The 21,836-nt window shown below is 41.5% G+C and overlaps 1 protein-coding gene across 3 annotated transcripts in view; it reads right to left on the reverse strand.

Annotated features, from left to right (window-relative positions):
- Positions 1–21,836, reverse strand: part of LOC114309010 (protease Do-like 7) — a 208,423-nt gene that overhangs the window by 155,267 nt on the left and 31,320 nt on the right. The gene's annotated exons all lie outside the window — the stretch shown is intronic.

A 21,836-nucleotide genomic window follows, 5' to 3' on the forward strand; every position in this document is an offset into this window, starting at 1 on the left:
TCACGGGCCTCCGCACCAGTTATCTCTCTTGTTGACTCGTTGAGGTCGGGAAAGAGAGTGAGTAGACCACGGGATGAAGAGGCCATATTCTGGGTAGCTGAACGGGAAGAAGAGGCCATGTTTTTTGGGTTGCTGAGTGTTTCAGCGAAATAGCAATTTCAGACTGATAATGTTCGGAAGGGGAGTGTTTCAAGATTTGCAGCTCTTAGAGGCAATCTCTCAGAAAAACGAATATCTCTCTCAGAAAATGAAGAGTTTTTCAGAAGTTTTTTCCCAGGTTTTTTTGTCTTCGCTTCTGCCTCAAGCACAGCCTCCGCATTGGTTTATATCGACACTGACGACGCGGCCGACACGCCACTCTGTCGCTCACGTGCCTCGCCGCGTCTCCGGCTCACCTTTTGATGGCTCGACGCTTTCTGTCGGGCACGACTTTTGATGAAGTGGGCGCGCCTTTTGAGGGCGCAACTTTTGATGGCACGTCTTTTTATGGATTGGGCACGCATTTTGATGGCACGTCTTTTTATGGATTGGGCACGCCTTTTGATGGCACGTCTTTTGAAAGATTGGGCACACCTTTTGAGGGTGCGACTTTTTAAGGGTCCGACAAGACTCTGTAAACTGTCCCGACACTGATTCCGGTTAGCTCCTTCAGGGGTCCGACAAGACTCTGTAAACTGTCCCGACATTGATTCCGGTTAGCTCCTTCAAGGGTCCGACAAGACTCAGTAAACTGTCCCGACATTGATTCCGGTTCACTCCTTCAAAGGGTCCGACAAGACTCTGTAAACTGTCCCGACATTGATTCCGGTTAGTTTCTACAAGGGTCCAGCAAGACTCCGTAAACTGTCACAACAACTGTCACAACAGTGTCTGTTACAACGGTCCGACATGACCCCGTAAACTGTCTTCTACATCGGTCCGACATGACCCCATAAACTGTCTTCTACATCGGTCTGACACGACCACACAGTGTCTGCTACAACGGTCCGACATGACCCCATAAACTGTCTTCTACATCGGTCTGACACCGCCATCCAGTGTCCTCTACACCGTTATGACACCACCATACAGTGTCCTCTACATGGTTATGACACCCCCATACAGTGTCCTCTACAACGTTATGACACCACCACCCAGTGTCTTCACCAATGGTCTGACACGACCATACAGTGTCACCTATCCTCTTTTATTTTTATGTATTTTCTTGTTTTATAACTCTCTCCAAACTCAAGTTGGTTAGTTCCTATCCCCCTTGAGTTTGCGGGGGGCTGTTAAAACCTATCACCTACTTCACCCACTTAAACCTACTCCACTAAACCTAACCCACTACACCACTACCACCTCACCTACTCCACACTACACCACTACCACCTCACCTACTCCACTAAACCTAACCCACTACACCACTACCACCTCCACTTCACCTACTCCTTACCTACTACACACTCACCCTCTTCTATATATAGGAATCATGAATCATTGTAATATATCAATAAACATCAATCAATAATACATAAATTTTTACAATGTCTATTATAGAGCAAGAGATAGATTTTAAAATAAAATAAAAACTATTTAAGACAGCTTGGCTGGACATATTCATGCTCATGAACACTTATCAATGATAGTCAAAGGTTTCTTGAGCCCAAAATGCATCTTTGAGATATCTACTCAGATTAGGGAGCTAAAAATGTTATGAAGAATAAGGCTCAGGCATGTCATTAGCTAAAGAAGACCGTGCACACTAAAAGAGGCAAACTAGGCCAACATAATTTTTGGAGAGTTAACAAACCTAACGAGCAAATACAAAGGTACCTTGAGAGAGACAGCAGGGGAGGACACAAGCCTCAAAAACACCACTCCTATATTTGGGCCACCTCTTCAAGGTTGGTCCAGACAGGCTTCAACATGGACAAGGTAAAACGATATAGCACATGGATGTTGAATATAGAAATCAAAATGAATATTGTTGAATGTGTTGAATGTATAGATGAGAATAAGAAGTTGTACAGGGAGAGAGAGAAGAAGTTGTAGAGAGATAGAGAGAGAGAGAAACGGCTGCTGTATATAATATTGATTAAAAAACATAGGGTTTCCCCCTTTTACACACAACTATTTATAATAATAAGAATAAGACATAAAGACCAAACTACCTCTTACACTTAACACTCTCCCTCAAGTTGGTGCAAAGATGTGTCTCATGCCTAACTTGCAACAAACGGAGTGAAAGACCTTACTACTAAGACCCTTAGTAAAAACATCCGCCAGTTGATCTTCAGACTTAACAAAAGGCATACATATCATACCGTTATTCAACTTCTCCTTGATGAAATGTCTGTCAATCTCAATATGCTTAGTCCGGTTGTGTTGAACAGGATTGTGCGCAATACTAATGGCAGCCTTCTTGTCGCAATACAAAGACTTAGAAAATATGAGGAAGAAGAACTCCGAAAATATGAGGAAGAAGGAATATATTTCTGTTATATTCAAAACTTCTTATCTTACAAGACCAAATGACACTCCTTATATAGGAGATATTACAAACATCATTATAACCCATTATATGCCACTTACATATTATATATTACCACTATCATATTATATACATTGCCACCAACACCACTATCATATTCTATACATGCCACTATCTACCACCAACACCACTATCATATTATATACATGCCACTATCTACCACCAACACCACTATCATATTATATACATGCCACTATCTTATTATATACATTAACACAAATTTCCAGCACTCCCCCTCAAGCTGGTTTGAAAATATCTCCCATAACCAGCTTGCTAGTCAGCTTATCAAATTGCTTCTTGTGTAGTCCCTTCGTTAGCACATCAGCTAATTGTTCACCTGTTGGAAGGTAGGTCATACAGATTATGCCAGCATTGATTTTCTCCTTGATGAAATATTTATCCACTTCTATATGTTTTGTGCGATCATGTAGAACTGGATTATGAGCTATAGATATAGCTGCTTTGTTGTCACAATAGACCTTCATAGGTGTCTGGTGAGAAAGCTTTAATTTTTCAAGAATTCTTTTAATCCACATTACTTCACAGATTCCATGGGCAACAGCTCTGAACTCTGCTTCTGCACTACTTCTAGCTACCACATTCTGTTTTTTACTCCGCCATGTAACTAGGTTCCCACCTACAAAGGAGCAGTATCCGGATGTTGATCTCCTGTCTGTAACACTTCCTGCCCAGTCTGCATCTGTGTATACTTCAACTTGAAGATGTCCATGTTTCTTGAACAGTAAGCCTCTCCCTGGAGTTCCTTTCAAATATCTTAAGATCTTATAAACGGCCTCAAAGTGCTCTGCCCCTGGTGAGTGCATGAACTGACTTACCATGCTGACTGCAAAGGCAATATCAGGCCGCGTATGAGACAAGTAAATCAATTTCCCTACAAGTCGCTGATATTGTTCCCTCTCTGACTTCTTCAGCTTTAGCAGCTTGTAACTTCAAGTTAGGCTCGATCGGAGTCTCCACCATCTTACAACCAAGCATACCTGTTTCTCCAAGGAGATCAAGAACATATTTTCTCTGATTAACGAATATACCTTTCTTGGATCTTGCAAATTCCATTCCGAGGAAATACTTGAGGGCTCCCAGATCCTTAATGTGAAATTCTTTTGCGAGTTTCTTTTTGAGGGCTGCTAACTCTGCTTCATCATTACCAGTTAAAATGATGTCATCAACATAAACAATCAAAATTGCAATTTTACTGTTTTTTGAATGTTTATAAAATATTGTGTGATCTGCTTGACTCTGCGAGAAGCCACAACTGATAACTGCCTTCCCAAAGCGTTTAAACCACGCTCTTGGTGATTGTTTGAGTCCGTATAATGACTTGTTCAATCTGCATACTCTGTCGCTTCCAAGTCTCTGCTCAAATCCCGGCGGTAGGCTCATGAACACCTCCTCTTCAAGATCACCATTGAAAAATGCATTTTTAATGTCAAGTTGATATAGAGGCCAATCTGAATTTACTGCAAGAGATAACAGTACTCTGATGGAATTTATTTTAGCAACAGGAGCAAACGTCTTCTGATAGTCGATCCCATAAGTTTGAGTGAAGCCTTTAGCCACCAGTCTCGCCTTGTATCTCTCAACGCTTCCATCTGCGTTACATTTTATCGTAAACACCCATTTACACCCAACTGTTTTCTTGTCTTTGGGTAGATCAACTATCTCCCAAGTACCACTTCTCCTTAAAGCATTCATCTCCTCCATGACTGCTAATTTCCAATTCGGATCATCCAATGCTTCCTATATATTCCTTGGAACAAACAAGTGTGAAATCCTAGATGTGAAAGCTCTATGGTTTTTAGACAGTCTTTGATAGGAGAGGTAATTTGCAATAGGATGTTTAATGCAATTTCGGACACCTTACCTAATTGCTATAGGAACATCAAGGTCGGAAATAGAAGGAATAGGATTACCTAAAATTTCGATGCCAGAACTCGGGTGGACATTCGGGTCATTTGGATAGACATTCGGGTCATTATTCCTCAGATGAAATCGCTTCCTAGTATAAACCTGAAGCTCAGGATTTAGATCATTTTGTAGTACTTCTCCCCCTAAACAAGAATTTTCTTGACTAGGCACCATAGAACTTGGTTCTCCTAAGTGATCATTATCAGACAGATGTGGTTTTTGTGTAGGATAAATGACATTGGGGAGCGGGATAGAAATATCCAAAAAACGATCTTCTACTCCACTTGTCTCCCCCTGAAGAGAAGTGTTGGGGAAATAGGATTTTGTTTCCACAAATGACACATCCATCACTACAATCAAGCCTTATATCACTCAATAAAGATTGAAGCCATATCAGTTCACGTGTTCCATGTGCCATAGCTCCGTATTCAGTTTCAGCACTAGATTTGGATACTACCGCCTACTTCTTACTACGTCATATGACTAGATTACCCCCTACAAAAGTATAGTAATCGGAGGTAAAGTGTCTGTCATCTATAGAGCCTGCCTGCCCAATCTGCATCTGTGAATGCTTCCAACCTAAAGTGACCATGATTAGAAAATAAAATTCCTTTTCCAAGAACAGATTTAAGGTACCTCAAAATGCAACAGACTGAGTTGCATGAGGATCATGCATAAATTGACTCACTATTCTAACTGCATAGCCAATATCTGGACGAGTATGAGATAGAGATATCAGTCTTCCCACAAGTCTTTGGTATCTTTCCTTCTCCACAAGCTCACCAACCCCACTATAAAGATGATGATTGGTCTTAATCGGTGAATCAGCTGGTCTGCAGCCCAACATGCCTGTTTCCTCAAGAAGATTTAAAATGTATTTCCTTTGAGAAATAAAGATGCCTTTATCAGATCTGGCAATCCCAAGAAAGTATCTCAACGGACCAAGGTCTTTGATCTCAAACTCCTTGACTAACTGCATCTTAAGATGGGTCACCTCCTCCTCATCATTACCTGTCACAACTATGTCATCCATATATACAATAAGCACTGTTACCTTATGTATATTGCGTTTGACAAACAAGGTGTGATCTACATTACTTTGCTTATACCTAAATCCCAGCATTGCCTTTAGGAATCTACCAAACCAAGCTCGAGGAGATTGTTTCAAACCATACAAAGCCTTGTTCAATCTACAAACCTTTCTAACTGTAGACTGAGATGAGAATCCTAGAGGTACATCCATATATACCTCCACTTTCACCTCCCCATGAAAAAATGCATTTTTCACATCTAGTTGTTGTAAAGGCTATCTCAAATTAGCAGTACACGAAAGAATAACTCAAATGAAATTCATCTTTGCTACAGGGGCAAAAGTTTCTTGATATTCTATCCCATATGTTTAGGTAAATCATTTGGCCACTAGTCTTGCTTTGTACCGTTCAATCATCCCATCTGCATTGTGCTTAATGGTGAACACCCACTTATATCCGACTGGTTTTTTCCCATTAGGAAGAGACACTAACTCCAACGTGTTATTTTTACTCAAAGCTTGCATCTTTTCTACCATAACTACCTTCCACTTTGGATCATTGATAGCTTCTTTCCAACCCTGCGGAATAAACACAGAAGAAAGAGATGAAACAAAGGCACAATATGTAGAAGACAGCGAATCATATGACACAAATTTAGAAATGGGGTGTTGAGTACAAGCTCTAACCCCCTTTCTAAGTGCAATAGGAAGACTCAAACCATCAACAACAGGGCTATCAACAACTGGTGAAGAAATAGACTGAGGAAATAGACTGAGGATCATTACCTGTAGAGTCAGTGGAAACTGGGTGTGGAACTGGCATAAGAGATGATGAGAGATGATGATTAACCTGGTGGCACAAGAGAAGTCTGCTCTTTCTGACGCCGTGAATAAGTCTTCAGATCAGCTGTATCCAAACGACCATCGATATCAGACTCCTCATCAACAGAACTCTTAGGCTTCCCCTTACCACAAATAACGGCTCACTGATTAGAAAAGAAAATAGACAACTCATGTTGATATGATGCCACCTCATTCGCAATCTCATCTATAACACTCTCCCTCTGAGGAGAGATAGTGGAGGACAAAGAAAAAAGACTCAGATTCATGAAAAGTGACATCTATACTAACATACAACTTACGAGTGTGAGGGTCATAGCATTTGTAGCCCTTCTGAGTAGCAGAATAACTAAGAGAGACACACCGGACAGCCTTAGGATCAAACTTCCCATCAGTATGAGGTTGAAGATGAACAAAACACACTACCAAAAACCCGAGGCAGAAGGGAAGAAATGGGATAAGTCACAGGAAGAAGTTCAAAAGGAATTTGGAAGTTAAGGACACTAGAGGGCATACGGTTAATAAGGTAAGCAGCGGTAAGAACAACATCCCCAAAAAGACCTAGGAACTTTCATGGTAAACAAGAGAGAGCGAGCAACTTCAAGGAGGTGACCATTCTTGCGTTCAACAACTCCATTCTGCTCAGGAGTGCCAACACAACTAGTCTGATAAAAAATGCCATGCTCCTCAAGGTATGTCCTAAAAGCTCCATCAACATATTTCGTCCATTATCACTCTAAAGAATTTTGATAGTAGCATTGAAGAGATTGGACACCATTTTATGAAAAATTTTGAAGCACAAGAAAACCTCATTTTTAGTTCGAAGTAAATAAATCCAAGTCGCACAGGAATAACAATCAATAAACGTGACAAACCACCCGTAACTAAAGGTAGAAACCATAAGGGAAGGACCCCACACATCGGTATGAATAAGCATAAAAGGAAAAATGAAGGAAAAAGTTTAGCCAAAATACTAAAGGAAGGATGCCCCAAACGACAATGCCATTGATGAAGAAGACGAAGGGCGGTGTCAAAAGTGCATTAAAGAGCCTGAGAGGACAAAGTTGATATAGGAGGAACGACATTCAGAAAGTACAGTCCATCTTGTGCTCTACCACTACCAATCATTTTCCCCGTAGCCAGTTTCTGAAAGACACAATGAGTCGGAAAAAAAGATACAGAGCAATTGAGAGTAGTAATAATGCTACTAACAGAAAGTAAGTAAGTGGAAAAATTAGGAACATGAAGAACAAATGAAAGAGAGAGTAAAGAGGTGCAATAGACTGAACCCTTGCCGGAGATAGAGGATAAGGTGCCATCAGCCACACTAACCTTATCTCGCCCAGAACCAGGTAAATAAGACTGGAAAAGACTAGAAGTACCCGTCATGTGATCGATAGCACCAGAATCAATGATCCAAGGAGACGACGAAGAGTTACTAAGTGCGCTAGCAAAAATACCTGTGTGGGCAAAGTTGGAAGAGACGGAAGAGGAAGGAGCTAAGGTAGAGAAAGAATCAAGTCGAGCCATCAAACGTCTGAGAGTGTGAAGCTTATCTTGGAAAATAGAACCAGTGTCACCCGAGGCACTAGCAATAGTCTCGAAAACATGTGCTTGAGGATGAACACCACCACGACCACAACCATGGCCTCGAGTAGGCCGACCATGCAACTTCCAACAGTGCTCTTTATCATGTTTATTTTTCCCACAATAATCACACTTCAATCGGTCCCGATTGACCAAGTGACCATTACCACCACCCTGAGGAAGACTAGGCTGAGTATCACGTGACTTTGGGGCTGCAACCATCGCTGATTGATCCTGAATAGGGATATGCACCATAGCACTAAGACGACTCTCCTCCTACTGAACCAGGGCATAAGCCTAGCGCAATGTGGGAAACGGAGAGCGACCCAACACCTAAACCCATATTTGATCATACTCCAAATTCGAGTTAGCAAGAAAGTCATACATCCGCTTCTTCTGCACAGCCTGCTAAAACATAGTGGCATCTGTGGAGCAAACTGGGTGGAAACTTTGGAAGTAATCTAGTTCCTACCATAAACCACTCAACTTCGCATAGAACACTGCAAGAGAGCGAGCCTTCTGATCAAATCTCCTAATCTTCTTTCTCATTCATAGACCTGCGCATCATTACCCTTTTGAGAATACATCTGAGATGCAGCTATCTAGATCTTGTAAGCAGTATCCATCAAGAGAAAAGTTTGACTAACGGTAGGCTCCATAGAATTGATCAACCAAGCCATAACTAAAGCATTCTCAAAACTCCATTGAGCAGATAAAGCACCATTGTCAGTAGATTGCTTGGTACCATCGGTAATATAGCTAGTCAAACGTCGGGCTGCAATGGCAAGATTGCAGGAGCGGGACCAAATCAAGTAATTAGTACCATTAAGCTTGATCGGACTAATCTGGAGAGAAAGACTATCACCAAGAGTCATACCACGACTCAATCCACTCTCCTCCTTGCCCTTAGAGTCTTGACCCTCGCTTTTAGCCATGAGATGAGAGAAAGATAGGGCAGAAACATAAGCAGGATATCAAAAAAGTCCTGAAAACACCTAACCAACACAGCAACTCACCTTCTAAGGCTGAAACAGTGCAAGATAATCCCAGAACAAAGCGACTAGATCAACTAGGAGCTTAAAAACCAAAATAGACCATTCAAAACTTTGAAAAAATCCAAGGTAGGGCCAAAATACATCAAAATAGGGACAGCAAACCCCTCTAGCGTTCTAGTCGGCTCCCCAAGATGTGAGGGAAAGGGAAAAAGCCAATCGAAAAGAGCTCAAACAGTGACTTTCGAAAAATCACCCAGTTTAGATGAAAAATCCAAAAAAAAAAAAAAAATGGAAAAAGCAATCAATAATAAGCAAAAAATCAAAAGAAGATTATAGCGTACATACCTGTCACGACCCCAAACCGCCCCTAGTAGTTTGGTGCCGTGATGGCCAGTAATCCAAGATTACTGAAGGCCAACTTTCAAAATTCACACACAACAGAGTATAAATATATGGGGCTCACAAATATGGAAGCGATACATACAATCGGATTAGTCCATAAGAGCTATGCATATGTTAAATGAAATAGCAATCATCTGCAGATGGGCTACAACTCAATAACAAACGAAGCAATGTACAAATTACATCTTGCATATTAACAAAAGGGCTCCACAAGCCGACATGAACAAAATACATGAAATACAGCTAGAAGCAAAATCTTCAGAATTGCCGACATCCACTACCGACATAACATGTATACAAAACACACATCTTGATCAAAAGGCTTCTCAAGCCGACGTATGCAACATACAAGTATTACAAATCAAGAAGCATAATTTTCAAGACTGCCGACGTAATTACAGGTTAAGCCGACATAATCAAAATCCAAAATAAGCTCCAGAATCACATCTAGGCGTCACCGCCTTCTTGCTCATCACCTACATATATATAGAGAGGGTGAGCTTGGATACTCAGTGAATGGTATAAATAATAAAGGGGTTTGCATGAATAATAGCCGAAGTCCTTTCAAAACAATACAAGACAAAACTTTATATATATAACAAGGAATGGGCCTCGTCCATCAAACAGATCTTCAAAGCTTCGAGGGATACTTACTAGCATCACATATTACAAATAATAACATTCCGGAAAACGTATCCATGCGGTAAACCGTCCGTGGCAAACAAGGCAAAGCAAGAGAGGCATCTCAAACAAGGGTGCTACAAAAGTTTAGAGTCCTCTAGCATAAGGGACCTATGTTACAAAGGCCCGTAGCCTTTTAACATGAGAGTGCTGCGAAAGTTTAGAGTCCTCCAGCACAAGAGACTTTCAAGGCAAGATGTGCTGCGAAAGTTTAGAGTCTTCCAACACGAGGGACTTCAAAAACGAGATGTGCTGCGAAAGTTTAGAGTCCTCCAGCACAAGGGACTTTCAAAACGAGATGTGCTGCGAAAGTTTAGAGTCCTCCAGCACAAGGGACTTTTCAAACGAGATGTGCTGCGAAAGTTTAGAGTCCTCCAGCACAAGGGACTTTCCGAGAAGGTCATTCAAGCAAGTATAATACGAGATACAAAACTAAGGACAATCATTTATGCTTAACAAATACCTTTCAAAAACAAAGCAAAACAAAACTCATCAAAACATTGATAACATAGCTTTATCAAAAATACCACTCACATAGTTCTTCAAACGTCGGGGTCAAGGCAAGTCCAAGTCCTCAAAACTCGAATCTAACGGCTCAAGCTCCAACGATCAAGCTTGGAAGTTCACTCTCTCTAGCTCAAACTTCTCCTTCTTCTTCCTAGAGTTTCTCTCTCTAAAAGGCAAGATTGATACCAAAGATGTGCTCCTCACGACAATCACTGACTTAATCCCTCTGCCGGGACACGTGGCATCGGCTGATTGGCTCTATCCAAAAAGGTGACTGACATGACAAGACAAGACCAAGACAAAGTGTACTCAACAAGCTAGGTGGCAAGAACACACCGGCAAGTAACGACATTGGCTAACAACAAAACTCCGGCGATCAAGGGGCGAGGACATCGGCTTGGAAGGGCAACACTTGACTAAACTGTGCCACACCTTGGCCTAGATGTGCCACACCTCGGTCTAGGTCGTGCCATTCCAGGAACAAAATCACTCATGCAAGGATCAAGGATCTAGAACGCCTAGATATTAACATCTCGGCCCAGATGATGCACATCTTGGCCTAGGCGATGCGAACCTCGGCCTAGATGGTGACATCTCGGCCAATATGCCAGGGTGAAGATGGAGGTCAACCAACGGGGTTCCAAGATAGTTCTAAGTGACAAAGGTCTCGAAGGTGACTAGGCTTAAGATGACCTCGGCAACGCACCAGACGAGAACAAAGCATGCAAGCAATCATCCAAGCAAAACAAGACAAGATTTGCAAATGCACATATTAAAACAAGATCATCCATGAATGTATGCAAGTATGACTAAGTCAAAATGAGGGTTGTTACAATACCCATTAGATTTCGAGCATAGAGCCATTTTTTTTTTTTAAACAATTGACACAAGTACCAGGATACAAGAAACAAGAAGGGAAGAATGAAAGGAACAATCTTCAAGGAGGAAGATATTGCTCTGATTCCATGTTGAATGTATTAAATGTATAGATGAGAAGAAGTTGTAGAATGAGAGAGAGAGAGAGAGAGAGAAAAATGGCTGCTATATATAATATTGATTAAAAAACATAAGGTTTCCCCCCTTACACATAACTATTTACAATAATAAAAATAAGACATAAAGACCAAACTACTCTTGACACTTCACAAATATGGAAATTAGAATAAGAATTATTTTGATTGTAGGAATCTTACCTTGTGTAGATTATTTCCTAAATTGTATCATGAATATATTGTATATACATGGCCTCTACCTCATTGATTGGTAAGTCAAATAATTCTTTCCAGTTTTTTTGGTATCAAAGCCTCCCTGGTCGTCTCTCTCTCAACCACCCATCACCACCGACTGTCTTCTTTCTTCTCTTTAGCCTCCGACAGCCCTTTCCAGCTCTTTTTCACCTCCGATAACCTCAGCCCAGCCTTTTTTTAGCCTCCGACAGCCTTTCCCGGCCTTCACCTAGCCTCTGACGACCCTTTCTAACTCCTTTTCTCCCTCCGACAACCTCGGCCCCAACCCAACCTCCGCAGCCCCTCTCCTTTCTTGTTTTCACCTCGGTAGGCCTTTTTTATCCCTGCTGAGGCTTTAGTTGCTGCCAACCAGACTTGGTTCTGGTCTTATGTGCTTCGGCTACCTTTTAGGTGGTCCGTGGCTGTTTTTTTCTCCTTCTTGAGGGTGATTGGACTAATGTATTAAGCCCCTTGGTCTATCCTTTTATTCTTTTGGGCTACCAGGTTTATTCGGTAACATCTATTTGGATAAGCCCTCGAGTTTTTTTCCGAATTCTTATTTTTTCTTAGACTGTGTTACTATCTTTGGGTGTTTTTCAGCCCCTCTTTTCCTACCATGACTGATCCATCCTTTGCTGATATAACTGTTAGATTATTAGTTGGGTTATTATTCAAATATAATTATTCTATGCCATAGGTTCCCTTGTAATTATTAATCTTTATTAATATAAAAAATGGATGATATCACAATCATTCTCTAATCTTGGTATTCTTTAAAATTACATAGTGTTAGAGTCACAACCCTAAACCTATGCACCACCACACAACCACTACCGTTTTGGTCTCGTCACACCCAGTCGGGGCTGCTGAGGGCTCTCCCAACCTAATCGGCCACTGCCGATAAGCCTTCTGGTCTCGTCACACGCTGTCGACCACTGTCGCCAGGCCTCCTAGAGTCGTCGGCCCCTGGAGTAGCCTGCCCAAGCCTTGCTGACTGCCACTGGTGGTTTCTCTGACCCAGCTAACAACTCCTCTGCCTTTTTTAGCGTCATTTGACACCCTCTACTGTGTCGTCTGTCTAGTTAATTGAACCCCTACTGTCTGTTGGCTTCGTGAAGGTCAACCTATGTTTCTCTTCATGATGCTACATTGACTATTAAGGTCTGTCTGTTTCTCTGTCATTTCTTTTTTCTAAAAAAAAAACTCTGAGTTCTTAAATCTTTAAGTAGTTGTGTTTTCCTTCCATTATCACCACCTTCCAAATTTGTGATTGGCACTAGTTTTGTTGAGGGTTCGGCAGTACAGTATCCATGGCAGATTCCACCAGTGTGTCTACTACTTTCCAGACACCTAAGAGTGAGAGTTCCATTATACCTACTACTATGATTGATAACCCCAATCCTAGTCTTAAAAGCACCACGTCTCTGTTTAATGGTCAGAACTATCTAGCGTGATCGTAGAATTTGACTATGTTTTTGAAGAGCAAAGGGAAGATCGGGTCTGATTATGGCAGGATACCGGCACCCAGCACCACTGTCCCAAGTTATGACCAATTGGAGATTACCAACTCTTTGATTATGGGTTGGCTTATTCATTCGATGGTACCAGAAATTGGTGAGAGCTACTTGTCTATAGAGACTACCTAGAATATTTGGGATGCTGTGGCTGCCACCTATTCCTGCAAAGGGAATTTCTCACAGGCATTTGAGTTGTGCCGCTCTATTGAGAGCTCTATCAGGGGGAGCAGACTGTTCTTCAGTACTTCACCTTCCTCACCAACGGCTGGAAACGCTTTGATCACCAGCAGGACTATAAGCCTATTTGCACTGATGATTCAGTCGGGTACAAGAAGTTCATTGCATAGGAAATGGTCTTCAAGTTTCTGGCAGCCCTCAATGTGGAGTATGATCCGGTTTGGAGTCGGGTTCTGAGTATGGACACTCTTCCTTCATTTCAGGAGGCATTCGCCTATGTACAAAATGAAGAGAGTCGTCGGTCTAATATGATGTCACATGTCTACTGACCGCTCAACATTACTGTCTATCCCTAGAGATGGCCTCAGCCTGACTCTCATTCCTCCGTCTGCCGCCAAGGAGTCTGTATTCTGTGATTACTATCGCAAGCCGTGGCATACTCATGAGACGAGCTGGAAGCTTCATAGGGCTCCATCTTAGGGTCGAGGTGATCGGGTCTGGTTCCAGAGGAGGACGGTCAGGCCAGTCATGTTCTCTTTGGCATGACTACTCACGAGCTTGAGGATGTTCTGTTTCACTTGCTGGACCGCCGGTCTTCTACTGCTCTCAATACACCTTCCTCGTCGTTTGCCAGCTCAGGTAACTTGGCCTCTTCTCCTCGTGTTTTCCTTTCTCATAAGTCTTTGCCCTGGATTATTGATTCTAGTGCCCCAGACCATATGTCTGGATCCTCTGACCTTTTCTCAGCCTATAAGCCCTCTTCAGATAAGGACAAAGTTAGGATTGCAGATAGTACTATTTATTCTATTTATGGGAAAGGTTTAGCCTATGTCACTCCTACCATACCTCTATCTTCTGTTCTCTATGTTCCCAATTTTTCTGTTAACTTGTTATCCTTGGGTCGTGTTACAAAGGATTTGAATTGTAGTGTAACATTTTTTTCCTGATCATTGTCTTTTTCAGGTCCTTGTCACGAGGAGGACGATTAGCATTTATAGTGCAAAAAATGGTCTTTACTTCCTGGATCAACCGGCCAAGCTTGCTCATTCTTTCACCACGAGTCCTACTACCAAAGGCGATTTATGACTGTGGCATCGACGTCTTGGGCATCTTTCTTTTTATTTACTTAAGCATTTATTTTCATTTGTTTTTGCAAACAATAATGTGTCTGAGTTTCTTTGTGAGTGTATCTGTTTTTCTATGAGTGTGCCTCGGTCCTATTGGGACGACGCTGTTCTTACCGCTGCCCATCTTATTAATTGACTTCCTACCCAAGTCTTACAAAAACAAACTCCCCTTCAAGTCTTCCTAGGTTCCGAGTTCTTGTGTTCTATTCCTTCCAAAATATTTGGCTGTGTTTGTTTTGTCCACAATTACTCTCCTACTCATGGTAAGTTAGACCCTCTCTCCGTCAAATGTGTTTTCCGTGGGTACTCTCCTACTCAAAAGGGTTATAAGTGTTATCACCCTCTTTCTTGTAAGTGGTTTGTGGCTATGGATGCCACATTCTTTGAGTCCTAGTCCTATTTCTTGTCCTCTCTGGTGTCACAGTCCTCCTTTCATGGGAAGCCTTGGTGTGAAGTGATTCCTGTGATTTCTATAGTGGAACCAGTTGTTCTTGCACCACCACCTATAGAATCTAATGTCACCGATGATAAGGAAGGACAGGTTTATGTTAAGGACAAAGACAGACAGAAAGTTACTTGGACTCTCATCAGAAACAGGAGATAGCAGTGGGTGAGTAGAAGTGGCCTTGGTGTGAAGTGATTCCTATGGTGGAACCAGTTGTTCTTGCGCCACCACCTACAGAACCCAATGTCACCAAGGATAGGGAAGAGCAAGTTTATGTCGGGGACAAAGACAAACAGAAAGTTAATTGGATACAAGAGAACACTTCTACTCACCCATTGCCATCTCCTACTTCTTATGAGAGTCCAGGTAATTTTGAATCACTTGAGTCCACTGATCTTGATACTCCTATTGATCTTGATGTTCCTATTGCCAAGAGAAAGTGTGTGAGATCTTGTACTTAACATCCTATCTCAAATTTTGTGTCCTACTCTCATTTGTCGTCCTCATATAGAGCTTTTGTGTCAAATATTTCCTCTTGGCCTTCCTAACCATTTTCAGGATGCTCTTGCTACCTCTAAGTGGAAACTTGCCATGATTGAGGAAATGAAAGCACTTAAGAAGAATGACACTTGAGAATTGACTTACCTAAGAGAAAACGACCAGTGGGATGCAAATGGGTGTATACTGTGAAACACAAAGCAGATGGTTTTATTGATCGTTACAGGGCTAGACTTGTGGCAAAAGGGTTCACTCAGACATATGACTTTGACTATCAGGAGACTTTTGCACCCGTAGCTAAGATGAATTCAATCAGAGTCCTTTCTCTAGCAGCTAATCTAGATTGGCCACTTCATCAGTTTGATGCAAAAAATGCCCTTCTCCATGGTGACCTAGAAGAAGAGGTATCATTTTGAGGATCATCAAACAGAACGTAAAGTATGCTGGCTTCGGAAGTCATTATATGGTCTTAAATAATCTTCAAGGGCTTAGTTTAAGAGATTCACTTAGGTTATGCTTAAACATGGCTTCAAACAGAGTCAAGCATATCACACCTTATTTGTGAAAGATTCCTCATGTGGTAAGACTACAACGCTCATTTTTTATGTGGATGACATAGTTCTTACAGGCGATGATAGTGAGGAAATACCTCTGTTGATGAAATATTTAGCAAGTAAGTTTGAAATCAAAGACTTAGGGAGCTTGAAGTATTTTCTGAGAATTGAAGTTGCTCACTCCAAGGATGGGATATTTATCTCACAGAAGAAGTGTGTGCTTGACTTGTTGAAGGAAACTGGGATGTTTGGCTGCAAGGCCTGTGACGCTCCACTGGAATCGAATCAGAAACTCAGGGATGATGAAGGAGGAGCAGTTGTTGATAGGGAGAGCTATTAGAGATTAGTAGGTAAACTCATCTACCCATCTCACTCCCGTCCTGATATTGTTGTTGCTGTCAGTGTGGTTAGCCAGTTTATGCATACTTCTCATTAGATTCACTTCGAGGCTTTCATAAGAATTTTGAGCTACTTGAAGTTGGTTCCCGGTAAGGGTCTTTATTTTTCAAAGCATGATCATCCTTGTGTGGAAGCCTATACAGATGCTGACTGGGCTGGATCAGTAACTGATAGGAGACCGACTTTAGGGTATTGCACCTTTGTTGGAGGCAACCTAGTTACTTGGAGGAGTGAGAAACAGAATGTGGTTGTTAGGTCAAGTGCAAAAGCTGAGTTTAGAACTATGGCACAAAGAGTGTGTAAGCCCTTATGGATCAAGTTATTGTTGAGTGATCTAGGTGTTAATTAGACGGACTCCATGTGGTTATACTGTGATAATAAGGCCGCCATCAATATTGCTCACAATCCGGTTCAGCATAACAGGACAAAACATATTGAGATTGATTGTCACTTCATTAAGGAGAAACTCACTAGTGGCACAATATGTACTCTATTTGTGCAGACTGGTGAACAACTCGCTGACATCCTCACCAAGAGAGTTGGGAGTAAGCCATTACATGACATCCTCGGCAAGCTGGGCATGAGAGATATCTTCGCACTAGCTTGAAGGGGAGTGTTAGATTAGTATATTATTAGTTGGGTTATTATTCAAATATAATTATTTTATGCCTTAGGGTTCCATTGTAATTATTAATCTTTATTAATATAAAAAGGGAATAATATCACAATCATTTTTTAATCTTGGTATTCTCTAAAATTACAATACCCACCAAGCCTGTCCCAATTAGCTTTGATTTTTCTCTTTCTTATCACATTCCTATTCATCGTATTACGAATGTGGTGTTGAATGGGAAAAATTTTGCCTTAAAGCCGCTCCCTTAAACTTTATTTAGGGGGCAAGGGAAAAGCTCATTGGTTTTTGTCTTCCACTACCCAGCCTGCTACAACAGATCCTACTTGTACACATTGGGATATTAATAACTGTACTATTTTGGGATGGATGTTTAACTCTATGGGAGATCGTATTTATCACATGTTTCTCTATTGCGACACAGTTCCTGGTCTATGGCATGCCTTGTCACAAATGTATGCTCATGCTCATAGTGATGCTCGCATCTTTAAGCTCTATTAGGATATTGCTCGTGCTTCCCAATCTGTCTTGAGTCTTTTTGTGTCAGAATTCTTTGGATACCTTCAGGCCCGTTGGGAAAAATTGGCTCAATATGAGCCCTTGACTGAGTTTCCAGTAGATACTGCCTCTCTTGTGTCCAAATGCCTTACTCGCCAGCATACTTACCAGTTTCTGATGGGTTTAAACTCTGACATTGAATCCCTTCAAACTCAAATTTTAAACACATCACCTATGCCCCTCTCTATGAGGCCTTTGCCACCATTGATAGTGATGAGCGTCGTAAGCGTCAGGTTCAGCCGAATCCTTCTCCCCTGTCTCCAGTTTCATCTGATCCGATGGCTTTTGATGCAAAGTTTGGTTCTCGGGGTTCTACTAGCCCTTTACTTGTCATCGTTGTGGCGTTTCTGATCATGTTAAGACTCATTGCTTCAAACTTCAACATAAGTTAAGGCAACGTTCTTCTCACACTGTGGCTCTAGTAAATTCCGCTAATCCTGCTCCTGGGTCTCCTCATCTCCCTAATTTACAAGAGTTACAGACTCAGATTGGTCAGCTTCAGGCTCAAGCTTAGATCTCTTACCGCCAATTCTCCTGGGCCATCATCTATCATTGTTGCCACCCTTGCAACAGGTACTTCTATTGCTTTCCATGTTCGGTCTACTAGTTCCTCATGAATTCTGAATTCTGGGGCTAATGATCATATGACGAGTGGATTTTTCTTTCTTTCTTCGCCAATCCCTACTACTATTGCCTAATCTGTGTGTCTCATTGACAGTTTGTTATCCTCTGTTCGCCATAAGGGTGTAGTGTCTTTATCCTCTACCATTACTTTATCATCTGCTTTACATGTTCCAAATTTTGCATATAATCTCTTATCCGTTAGTTGTCTTGCCAAACAATTTAATTGTTCTGTCATCTTCTTACCCTCTTCTTGCCTTTTGCAGGACCTGAGTTCAAAGAGAATTTTTGACAAGGGTTATGAGCGTGATGGGCTGTACTACTTTGGGGATCCACTGGACTGGACTAGCCTTCCTCTTCTTCCTTGGCTAGTTTTCAAGCCTCTGTTTTACCTGCTTCTATGTCTTGCGTTTTAATATTTAGACTTTAGAATTATGGCACGCTCGTATGGGTCATGTTAAATTTCAGTATTTATGTCAACTTTTTCTTTCATTTAATAAAGCTTGCAAAGATTCTAAGTTTCATTGTGTGGTTTGTGAGTTGTCTAAGCATACCTGTGCTAGCTATATCCCTCTATGACTCCTGCTCCTAATGCTTTTGATCTTATATATTCTGATGTTTGGGGCCTTCCCTTGTCACTGCCTTTTATGGTCATAGATATTATGTGACTTTTATTGATGATCACACTAGGTGCACTTGGGTTTATCTACTTCGTCGTAAGTCTGACGTCTTTCCCATTTTTGTCCAATTTTTACAAATGGTTAAAATTCAGTTCCATACAATTCTTAGAACTATCGGTTCTGATAATGGTGGGAAATATATTTCTAATGCATTTCGTTCCCATCTTAATCAAACCAGTATTCTTCAACAACTTACTTGTCCTCGGATCCCTAAACAAAATGGTGTTGCTGTACACAAAAACCGTCATATTATGTCTGTTGTCCAATGTCTTCTTCGGGGTATGGGTGTTCCCAAGTCTTATTGGCATATAGCTGTCCTTACTGTTGTTTACCTCATTAATAGGACCCTTAGTCATGAGTTGCATGAACTCACTCCATTTCATACTCTTACGCCTGGCGCCACTCTATTTTGAACTCTTACCTCGTGTCTTTGATTGTACCTATTTTGTTCAAAATTGGAGTCGCACTCGCACAAAGTTAGATAACAAAACTATTCGTTGTATCTTATCGTACTCTTCTATGTCCAAAGGGTATCGGTGTTATGACCCTATGTCTCGTCACTTTCACCACACTTTGGATGGTACGTTTTGTGAGGATCTTCCTTTCTTTGGTACTAACCCTTCTTTGCAGGCTTCTCCTCCTGTTAGTTCCACTATTCGCCCGGTGACCATTTTGGACGAGGTTAAGAATGAGGTTGTCCCCCTTCCTCCTTCTCAATCTTCGCCTCTTCCCCCATTGCAAGTATACTCCAGTCGCCCACGCACTTAACCCCCCTTGCCACCTCTCCGATCTCTAGGTCAGGTAACTCTTTTCCTTTAGCTCGTCCTCCACCTCCCTGTCGTAACCCACATCAGGATCGACATCCTCTAAATCGTATGAGTTATTTGAGTAGTACTACTCATCCTATTTCCCAATATCTTTCGTATGATAGGGTTTCCCCTTCTTACCGTTCTTTTCTTGGTAAGCTTGAGTCGAAGTCCATTCCTCGTTCTATGACTGAGGCCTTTCAGAATCCCAAATGGGTAGTAGCTATGCAAACTGAGATGGCGGCCTTAGAACAGAATCACACTCGGGATCTTATACCTTTACCTCCTTGGAAAAGCACAGTTGGTTGCAAATGGGTATTCACCATAAAGTACCTCGCTAATGGCTTAGTTGACCGTTACAAAGCCCGCTTGGTGGCAAAAGGTTTCACACAGATTCCTGGCAAGGATTTTGGTGCCACTTTTGTCCCTATCGCCAAGCTGACTTCTATACATCTCCTTATCTCCCTTGCAACATTTCATTCTTGGCCTCTTTATCAGCTTGATGTCAAGAATGCATTTCTCCATGAAGATTTTCTTGAGACAATTTACATGGCTCCTCCACCCAATTTTCGGGCTGAGGGGGAGTATTCGGGGAATGTGTGCTGGTTACACAAATCCTTGTATGGTCTGAAACAATCTCCACGAGCATGGTTTGGTCGCTTCAGTTCTGTTATTATAACTATGGGCTTTGTTCAGTGCCACTCCGATCACACTCGTTTCATTCGCCGAAATTCTGCAGGTCAATGTTATAGTCTTGTTAGTTTATGCGGATGATATTATTCTCACAGGAGATGACTCTGTCAACATTGGTCAAGTAAAGGACTTGAGTCAAACTTTTGATATTAAAGATCTGGGATGTCTTACATATTTTTTGGGAATTGAAGTGGCTCGCTCAAGGAAAGAGATCTCCTTGTCGCAATGAAAGTACACTCTTGACTTGCTTCAGAATACTGGTATGTTAGGGTGTAAACCTACTTCTACTCCTATGGATCCTAATGTCAAACTCAAATCAGAGTCTGGTGAGTTGCTGGATGACCCAAGCATGTATCAGCGTCTTGTTGGACACCTCATTTATCTGACTAACACTAGATCTAACTTGACATTTGCAGCTAGTGTTGTGAGTCAGTTCATGCATGCACCTCGTAAAGAGCACCTTGACGCGGTTCATCATATTTTGAGGTATTTGAAGACTTATCCTGGCTTGGGATTGTTCTTTACCGCTAGTCTCCAATCTGGGCTCTCCTGTTTCACCGATGCAGACTATGTAGGATCTAAGACTGATCGGTGTTCCACTTCTGACTTCTATATTTTCTATGGTGATCATCTTATCTCATGGAAAAGTAACAAGCAGGCAGTGGTTTCTAAATCTTCTGCAGAGGCTGAGTATCGAGCTATGGCACAAGGGACATGTGAGATTCTTTGGATTCACTTTATTCTGGTAGAGTTGGGTTTTGAGGAGACTGGTCGTTCCTCTTTATTTTGTGATAACAAATCTGCCATTATGTTATCCTCTGATTCTGTGTTTCATGAGCGTACCAAGCATATTGAGGTTGACATATGTTTCGTTCGAGAAAAGGTTCGGAATGACATTGTGCGTCCATCCTTTGTCTTTTCTTCTCAGCAGTTGGTAGATATGTTCACAAAATTTGTGGAACCAACTTTGTTCCAGTCTTCCATTGACAAGTTGCGTTTGTTGAATATCTTCACGCCAGCTTGAGGGGGAGTGATGAATATAGAAATCACATTATTATGTTTGAATATGGAAATTAGAATAGGAATTATTTTGATTGCAGGAATCTTACTTTGTATATATTGTTTCCTAAATTGTATCATGAATATATTATATATACATGGCCTCTACCTCATTGATTAGTAAGTCAAATAATTCTTTCCATTCTTTTTTCTAGGATTCGCTGGTAACAAATGCAAAAAAGGGGGATAGTTTTGGATACGTGGGCTGAAACCTTCCAACCATAGTGGTACTTTTACCACATACAGAAAGCCATGACTTGCTCCCTTCAATGGAGGTCCTTGGACAGTAGTTAAAATTAAATAAAAGTGAATCCACACAATTTATCCCATCAACTACAAAACAT

Source organism: Camellia sinensis, chromosome 1 (genome assembly GCF_055761805.1).
Source record: "Camellia sinensis isolate YWXY chromosome 1, ASM5576180v1, whole genome shotgun sequence".
Taxonomy (NCBI): Eukaryota; Viridiplantae; Streptophyta; class Magnoliopsida; order Ericales; family Theaceae; genus Camellia; species Camellia sinensis.